Source organism: Pongo abelii, chromosome 8 (assembly GCF_028885655.2).
Source record: "Pongo abelii isolate AG06213 chromosome 8, NHGRI_mPonAbe1-v2.0_pri, whole genome shotgun sequence".
Classification (NCBI taxonomy): domain Eukaryota; kingdom Metazoa; phylum Chordata; class Mammalia; order Primates; family Hominidae; genus Pongo; species Pongo abelii.
This window is the reverse complement of record NC_071993.2, coordinates 131,949,006-131,958,350: the sequence shown is the minus strand read 5'-3', so window position 1 is coordinate 131,958,350 and position 9,345 is coordinate 131,949,006. Positions and strand designations below refer to the sequence as shown.

At 44.1% G+C, this 9,345-nt stretch overlaps 1 long non-coding RNA gene across 1 annotated transcript in view; it reads left to right on the top strand.

Moving 5' to 3' along the window:
* Positions 1–394: 394 nt before the first annotated feature.
* LOC134762085 (uncharacterized) overlaps positions 395–9,345 on the top strand; it is a 43,641-nt gene continuing 34,690 nt past the window's right edge. Inside the window, exon 1 of the long non-coding RNA XR_010141644.1 lies at positions 395–495. This is a non-coding gene — a long non-coding RNA (uncharacterized LOC134762085). The remainder of the gene's footprint in view (positions 496–9,345) is intronic.

Below are 9,345 nucleotides of genomic sequence, written 5' to 3'. Positions count from 1 at the left end.
CCAAGAGATATAACCACAGATACAATTTTAAGAAATTTCCTGAAAGATATTATTTGAATATATCTTCATTGGACTTGGTTTGTGTATGTTTCTATGTATATATTCTGCTTTTGAAAACTCACATTTGTCATTTCCCTATGTAATTCCATGTGTGCGCACATTGTACATAGATACATACCCACACCTAAACGAAGTCCTTAACACTACTATAAACAACACTTGCAGTGAACATATTTGTCCTAAAGTTTTTCTCTAGATCTCTATTTTAAACATACCTTATCAACATACAAACACGTAGAAATGAATCTGTTTCGTAAATGCTCCCACTTCTTAACCCTTACATTCTGATGGACAGCCTGATGTCACAGAAAGCAACACAGAATCTGGAATCGGAATTCCTGAGATGGTTTGGCAACATCACCACCTACTTCCTGTGACTTGGGCAAACCACTTAACCTCTCTGAGCTGTTTCCTCACTGTAAAATTTAAATTAAGGTAATGATAACACCTGCTAAGTCTCTTACACCTCATGGGGTTAGAGTGAGAAGCAAATGAGATCACAGATGTGAGAAACTTTGTGTGGGTAAGTGAGTAGGCAAGCTTGTTATACTTCAAAAAAGAGCATTGCACACATTTTTCTCTATTTTAGCTCAGACCTCTGGTCTCCTGGAAAGATGTGAAATAACTTGGCATACAGGAAAAGAGGTCCAAGAAGCTGAGATGAATTATTCCCTGTTATAAGTAAAATGTTTATTTAGAAACAGAATGCTTGTTCTTTTGTGAGGTATTGTGAGGAAAAATTGGCATTTAGATAAAAAGTTTTCTTAGCAAGGCCATTTTACTTTCTGCAGGAAGGGTGCTCCTCACAGATGGAAAAATGGTGACAGCACACTTGAACAGAGGAGGGAAGCAATTTTTATCCCTTATGTAGTTTGTCCCTGTTACTGTGTCCTGTTTCCATTGGCTGGAGCCAGACCTCACAATCTAAACTGAACCTGATTGGCTAACAGCTTAAAAATTTTTTTAAATAGATAAAAACAATGGAGAACAGAGGAAAAGAAGAAGTTGCTTAGGAAAGGACTTAGAAAAGTAATAATATTCTTTTTTTTTATTATACTTTAAGTTCTAGGGTACATGTGCACAACGTGCAGGTTTGTTACATATGTATACATGTGCCATGTTGGTGTGCTGCACCCATTAACTTGTCATTTACATTAGGTGTATCTCCTAATGCTATCCCTCCCCTAACCCCCACCCCACAACAGGCCCTGGTGTGTGATGTTCCCCTTCCTGTGTCCATGTGTTCTCATTGTTCAATTCCCACCTATGAGTGAGAACATGCAGTGTTCATACGTGTTCATACATGTTCATACATACTCTCAGAGAATGATGCTGAGAATGATGGTTTCCAGCTTCATCCATGTCCCAACAAAGGACATGAACTCATCCTTTTTTATGGCTGCATAGTATTCCATGGTGTATATGTGCCACATTTTCTTCTAGAAGCTCAGCTTCTTCTTGAACTTTTCTAGTGATGGGAAATTGTATACATCCCCGGGCAAACTTTTTCATCATTGGACAGTTGAAATAAAAGCTGCTCCTGGTTCTCAAAGAATAAGTCTAATTTCTCTTTTGGCTACGGCTATTTTTTTTAATGCTGTGCACATTTTATAGTCCTTTACTATTCAGACTTGGAAAGCTAGGATGAAATAAATATTTACTAAACACCCCCACCCCCTGCAAAAAAAGAAAAGTAATAATATTCTTAAATAAGGAAGGGGCATAGGCTGAGAGCTGGGGCATGGCTGTGAGCACATCCAGCACAAATATTTTGGTTAAAGTACAAGGACATAGAATGTACTACATGCCTGTGAGCATGTCTAGCACAAGTATTTTGGTTAAAGTGTAAGGACATAGATGTACTTACTCCTTTATATCTAACAGCTACATAGGATAGGGCTTAACAAAGAGTTATTAGCACAAAGCAAGGAGGCTTGAAGGAAGTTAGTCTTTAAAAGAAATTATTATTTCTAACACTTATGATTTATTCTTTAATAAGAAGGGAAATTTGAAGAGGAACTTTTTACTTTCTACATTCCGCTTTAATTCATGGCACAGTTGGGACTACTTATTTTCATATGAGGACATTTAATAAACAGACTTTGCTAATGAATTTGAAAAGGCCTGTGTTTCCCTAACATTTACAGTAGCTAACCTGCTTTTAACCATTTTTGATTATTGTTTCCTTTTTTTATTTGCTTTTTTTTTTTTAGACAAGTTCTCATTTTATTGCCCAGACTGAAGCGCAATGGTGCAATCATAGCTTACCTCGGTCTCGACCTCCCAGGATCAAGCAATCCTCCTACCTCAGCCTCCCAAGTAGCTGGGACTACAGGCACACAACACCACACCTGGCTAATTATATATATATATATATATATATATATATATTTTTTTTTTTTTGTAGAGACAGGATTTCGCCATGTTGCTCAGACGGGTCTCAAACTCCTGGGTTCAAGTGATCCCCTTTCCTCGGCTTCCCAAAGTGCTAGGATTACAGAGGTAAGCCACCATACCTGGCCTAGTAGAACTTATCTTTAGGTGGTCCTGTACCCAGGCCTGCCATGTTCATTTCTTTTCATTCATTAACTCAACACTGACCAGTCTCCATGTGCTAGAATGTGCTCAGCGCGGGGGTAGAGGCCTGGTGCTTGCCCTTGTGGCCCATAGTGTCCAGATAAACCCTGTACTGCAGAGGAAATGTGTGCTGTGAACAGAGGTGGGTATGGGGGCCCGGTAGTCCTTGTCCAGGAAAGTTCCTCAGAGAAGGACCACCTGAACTGAATTTCAAAGGATAAGTAGGAGGAACTAGAGGGCTTTCTGGCACCTTCTTTATTATACAGTAAGGGCAACCCAGTTCTTTCGTCTTTTTTTTTTTTTTTTTTGAGATGGAGTCTCACTCTGTTGCCCAGGCTGGGGTGCAGTGGTGCAGTCTGGGCTCACTGCAACCTCTGCCTCCCAGGCTCAAGCAATTCTCCCGCCTCAGCCTCCCCAGTAGCTGGTACTACAGGCGCCTGCCACCATGCCCAGCTAATTTTTGTATTTTTTGTAGATATAAGGTTTCACCACGTTGGCCAGGCTTGTCTCAAACTCTTAACCTCAGGTGATCTGCCCGCCTTGGCCTCCCAAAGTGCTGGGATTACAGGCTTGAGCCACCAAGCCTGGCCAAAAGTCATTTTATTAGCTAAATAGAGGAAAGCAACCTGAAGTGGAGTTTCCACATAAGTGTCAGTGACTACATGGTCACCAGCTCCAGAATTCTGCTCTCAGCATCAGGACAGTGGAAGAAGCCAAGTGGGAAGGGCTGAGTGGGAGGCATGCCCCACAGGTCCAGCTGGACTGGGAACTGGGAGAACTGGCTGGAAGAGACCAGGAAGTTTGTGGTAGGACTCCTGGAGCCAGGAACCTCTGAGGATGGCCCAAGGAGAGGCTAGTGGAGGGGCCATCGGAGCTGAAGCCTCATTAGTCATGGTTCAGGCCTGGTACACAGTGGGCCCTCAGTATTTTTTTTTTGAGTCCCACATTAATATAGCTATTCAGACAAAAGAATTGTCAGTACCATATCTTGCTTTCAGGAACTCTTATGCAATGACCGTGAAGACAAAGCAAGGCTTTTCCCCTAACACTCTTTGTTTGTTTGTTTTTTGAGACAGAGTCTTGTGTCACCCAGGCTGGAGTGCAGTGGCACAATCTTAGCTCACTGCAGTCTCCACCTTCTGGGTTGAAGCAATTCTCCTGCCTCAGCTTCCTGAGTCTCTGGGACTACAGGCATGCGCCACTATGCCTGCCTAATTTTTTCTGTATTTTTAGTAGAGACAGGGTTTCACCATGTTGGCCAGGCCTGTCTTGAACTCCTGACCTCAGGTGATCCACCTGCCTCAGCCTCCCAAAGTGCTGGGATTACAGGTGTGAGCCACCACACCCGGCTAATTTTTGTTTTTGTTTTTGTTTCTTTTGAGACAGTTTCACTCTGTCGCCCAGGCTGGAGTGCAGTGATCTTGGCTCACTGCCACCTCCGCCTCCCAGATTTGAGCAATTCTTGTGCCTCAGCCTCCTGAGTAGCTGGGATTACAGACATGCATCACCCACACCTGGGTAATTTTTTGTATTTTTAGTAGAGACAGAGTTTAACCATGTTGGCCAGGCTGGTCTCGAACCCCTGACCTCAAGTGATCTGCCCGCCTCAGCCTCCCAAAATGCTGGGATTACAGGTGTGAGCCACTGCACCTGGCTTTTTCCAACACTCCTTAATGAATTAATTTATTTTTTTGAGACAAGGTCTCAGTCTGTCACCCAGGCTGGAGTGCAGTGATGCGATCATGATTCACTGTAGCTTCAATCTCCTGAGTTCAAGTGATCCTCCCACCTCAGGCTCCCAAGTAGTTGGGACCACAGGTGTATGCCATCATACCCAGTTAATTTTTGTATTTTTTGTAGAGTCATGTTGCCAAGTTATTTCACTGCACTCCTGCCTGTAGAGTCCATGTTGCCCAGACTGATTTCAAACTCCTGAGCTCAAGCAACCTGCCTGCCTTGGCCTCCTAAAGTGCTGGAATTACAGGCAGGAGCAACCTCTCCTTTTTTTTTGAGATGGAGCTTCACTCTTGTTGCCCAGGCTAGAGTGCAATGGCGTGATCTCAGCTCACTGCAACCTCCGCCTCCCAGGTTCAAGCGATTCTCCTGCCTCAGCCTCCTGAGTAGCTGGATTACAGGCACCCACCAACACACCTGGCTAATTTTTGTATTTTTAGTGGAGACGGGGTTTGGTCATGTTGGCCAGGCTGGTCTTGAACTCCTGACCTCAGGTGATCCAACCACTTCGGCCTCCCAAAGTGCTGGGATTACAGGTGTGAGCCACCATGCCCAGCCTAGCAACCTCTCCTTAAAATGAATTTTGAAGCAAGAGCATTCACATCTCAGGGAGACCCACATTAAATTTTAAGATCGTACTAGAAGGGCCAGGTGCAGTGGGAGATAGAGGCTATGGTGAGCTATGGTTGTGCCACTGCATTCCAACCTGGGTGACAGAGGGAGACCCTGTCTCAAAAAAAAATAAAAAAGATTGTACTAGATTTGCCGTGTAAGAAGAATCAGGACATTATTTTATTTATTTATTTATTTATTTATTTTGAGATGGAGTCTCGCTCTGTCGCCCAGGCTGGAGTGCAGTGGTGCTAGAGGCTCACTGAACTTCTGCCTCCCGGGTTCACGCCATTCTCCTGCCTTAGCCTCCCGAGTAGCTGGGATTAGGGATTACAGGTGTCCGCCACCACACCCAGCTAATTTTTTTTGTATTTTTAGTAGAGACGGGGTTTCACCGTGTTAGCCAGGATGGTCTCGATCTCCTGACCTCATGATCCGCCTGCCTTGGCCTCCCAAAGTGCTGGGATTACAGGCGTGAGCCACCGCACCCAACCTATTTATTTCTGTATTAAGCAAATTAAAGGTAATAGTAGAATTTCTGGGTTGAAATGATGGATTGAACATATCCATCTAACTTCACTTCCTCCTGAAATCCCACTAACCCTACAATAAACAGATTAATCAACAAACACAATTAGAAACCAACAAAGACAGAGAGAACAAGAGAGGAAAACAACAGCCACATTCTGAAAACTAGAAAGCCAGTGAGCTGAGGGGAACTGGTTTAGAAGACCCAAGAAAGGCAGTTTCTACACCAGCAGAGAGAAGAGCTGAGAGCCAACTTGGTTTATGCTGCAGAACCTCAAAAAAGTACAGGAGCTGGCAATACCAGGGCCTCTGGCACTGGAGGAGAAAGGGAATGGACTAAAATCAGGGCTGCTGGAAGCTATTAGTCATCAACTGGATTCCTAGATGCCCTCCTAGTACATGTGGCTGGGTGACAGCTCCACCCCAGGCCCACCTCTGTAAAACAGAATGTCTGAATTGGGGGATGCCGGGCATGGCTGAATATGCGGCCTCCATACCAAGTGCACATGAATATTTCATTCAAATCCCGCATAGCCTCCTACTGGGCTCCTAGAAGGCTAGCAGCCAGACTGTTACTCTCCAAGAATAAACTGGAAGACTATTTCCTGGGGAATTTGGCTAGCCGTGAGGAAGTATCTGAAGTTATTGACAACAGGAGTTCCCTAATAAGTGGGTAACCTGATCATGCCAAGAAGGAGCACAAAGTCAGCAAGTCCCACTCGTATGCACAGAGCTTCCAATATGTTTTTTTAGCCTCCATGTCTTAATTGGAAATAGATAAACAAGAATTATTGAAAATTTGAGAAAACTGATCTGAGGAAACCAAAAGAAAGAGGAAAAAAGTAATTTAGAGGAAACAGAGACTATGTAGAGAAAGAAAACTAAATTTAAAAAACAAAGATTGGCCGGGTGTAGTGGCTCACGCCTGTAATCCCAGCACTTTGGGAGGCTGAGGCAGGTGGATCACCTGAGGTCGGGAGTTCGAGGCCAGCCTGACCAACATGGAGAAACCCCATCTCTACTAAAAATACAAAAAATTAGCCAGGTGTGGTGGCGCATGCCTGTAATCCCAGCTACTAGGGAGTCTGAGGCAGGAAAATTGCTTGAACCTGGGAGGCAGAGGTTGCAGAGAGCCAATATTGTGCCACTATACTCCAGCCTGGGCGACAGAGTGAGACCCTGTCTCAAACAAAATAAAATAAAATAAAATAAATAAAATAAAATAAAATAAAATAAAATAAACAACAAAGATCAATGATATCAGATTATATCACATCCAGGAAACAAGAATAGGATGCTATAAAAAGTAACATTCAGGGCCGGGCACAGTGGCTCACGCCTGTAATCCCAGCACTTTGGGAGGCCGAGGCGGGTGGATCACGAGGTCAGGAGATCAAGACCATCCTGGCTAACATGGTGAAACCCTGTCTCTACTGAAAATACAAACAAATTAGCCAGGTGTGGCAGCCCTTGCCTGTAGTCAGTCAGCTACTCAGGAGGCTGAGGCAGGAGAATTGCTTGAATCCGGGAGGCAGAGGCTGCAGTGAACCAAGATCGTGCCACTGCACTCCTGCCTGGTGACAGAGCAAGATGCTGTCTCAAAAAAAAAAAAAGAAAGAAAAGAAAAGAAAAAAGAAAAAGTCATATTCAGAGAGCAAAATCTCTTGAAAACATGAGTACAGAAAAACAAACAAACAAAAAACCAAGCCTCAACACAATCCTAGAACTGCAATAAGGCAAGAAAAAGAAATAGAAAGCATAAAGATCAGAAAGGGGCCGGGTGCGGTGGCTCATGCCTGTAATCCCAGCACTTTGGGAAGCCGAGGCAGGTGGATCACGAGGTCAGGAGTTCAAGACCACTCTGGCCAAGATGGTGAAACCCCGTCTCTACTAAAAATACAAAAATTAGCTAGGTCTGGTCACGGATGCCTGTAATCCCAGCTACTTGGGAGGCTGAGGCAGAGAATCGCTTGAACCTAGGAGGCAGAGGTTGCAGTGAGCTGAGATCATGTCACTGTACTCCAGCCGGGGTGACAGAGCAAGACTCCATCTAAAAAAACAAAAAAACAAAAAAAACCAGAAAGGACTAAGTAAAACTGTATTTGTGTATGATATAATTATTCACATAGAAAATAATAAGAATCTGCAAAAGCTGACTAGAATAAGTTAAACATGAATAGAGGGCCAGTGTACAAAAATAATTGTATTTCCATACAGTAGCAGCAAATATATTTTTTAAAAGTTAAATACCATAAAAAGGGCAAAAGATCTGAATAAACACCTCATCAAAGACTGTATATGGATAGAAAATAAGCATATGAAAAGGTGCTCAACATCATACATTAGAGAATTACAAATTAGAATAACAATGAGGACCAGGACCGGTGGCTCACACCTGTAGTCCCAGCACTTTGGGAGGCTAAGGTGGATGAATCACTTGAGCTCAGGAGTTCAAGACCAACCTGGACAACATGGTGGAACCCCTTCTCTGCCAAAAATACAAAAAATTATCCAGGCATGGTGGCCCATACCTGTAGTCCCAGCTACTCAGGAGGCTGAGGCGGGAGCATCACCTGAGCCCAGAGAGGTCAAGGCTGCAGTGAGCAATGATCATGCCACTGCACTCCAGCCTGGGTGACAGAATGAGACCGTGTCTCAAAAAGCAAAACAAAACAAAAAACCAATGAGACACCACCACACACTTATTAGAATGGCTAAAATCCAAAACACTGACAGTACCAGATACTGGCAAGGATGTGAAACAAGAACTCTCATTCGGCCGGGCGCGGTGGCTCACGCCTGTAATCCCAGCACTTTGGGAGGCCGAGGCAGGTGGATCATGAGGTCAGGAGATTGAGACCATCCTGGCTAACATGGTGAAACCCCATCTCTACTAAAAACACAAAAAATTAACTGGGTGTGGTGGCAGGCGCCTGTAGTCCCAGTTACTCAGGAGGCTGAGGCAGGAGAATCACTTAAACCTGGGAGGCAGCGGTTGCAGAGGTGCAGTGAGCCGAGATTGCACCACTGCACTCCAGCCTGGGCGACAGAGCAAGTCTCGTCTTCAAAAAATAAAAAAAGAACTCTCATTCATTGTTGGTGAGAATGTAAAATGGTACCACCTCATTGGAAGACAGTTTGGCAGTTTCTTACAAAACTAACCATACTTTTACCGTACAATCCAGCAATCACACATTTATCCAAGTAAGTTAAAGATTTATGTCTACACAAAAACCCGCAGATGGATGTTTATATCAGCTTCATTCATAATTGCCACATTGAAAGCAAGCAAGATGACCTTCAACGACTGGATGGATAAGTAAACTATGGTACATCCAGACAATGGAATAGTATTCAGACCTAAAAAGTAAATAAGTTGTCAAGCCATGAAAAGACCTGGAGGAACTTCAATACATATTGCTAAGTGAAAGAAGCCAACTGAAAGGCCATACAATGTATGAGTCCATCTATGCAACATTCTGGAAAAGGCAAAACCATGGACATGAAAAAACCATGGATAAGATCACTGGTTTCCAGGTGTTGGGGAGAAGGTTGATTCAGGCCAAGTCCCAGCTTTGTTGACAGGGACTGGGCCCCAGACCAGGACCTGTAGCGTCTTCTGGAATCCTGAGGCCTCAGCCTCCCACCTGGGAGAGGGATCCAGGAGTGTATCTGGCTGCGCAGGAGGAGCCTCTTGAGTCAGCGTTAGAAGCCATGAGGCAGCCGGGTCCCTGATGGGCACGCACTAGGGACTGGGCAGGCAGGATTCCAACCTGAGCCCCTCTGCTGTGCATCTTGGGCAAACTCTTAACCTCTCTAAGCCTCATCCATAGA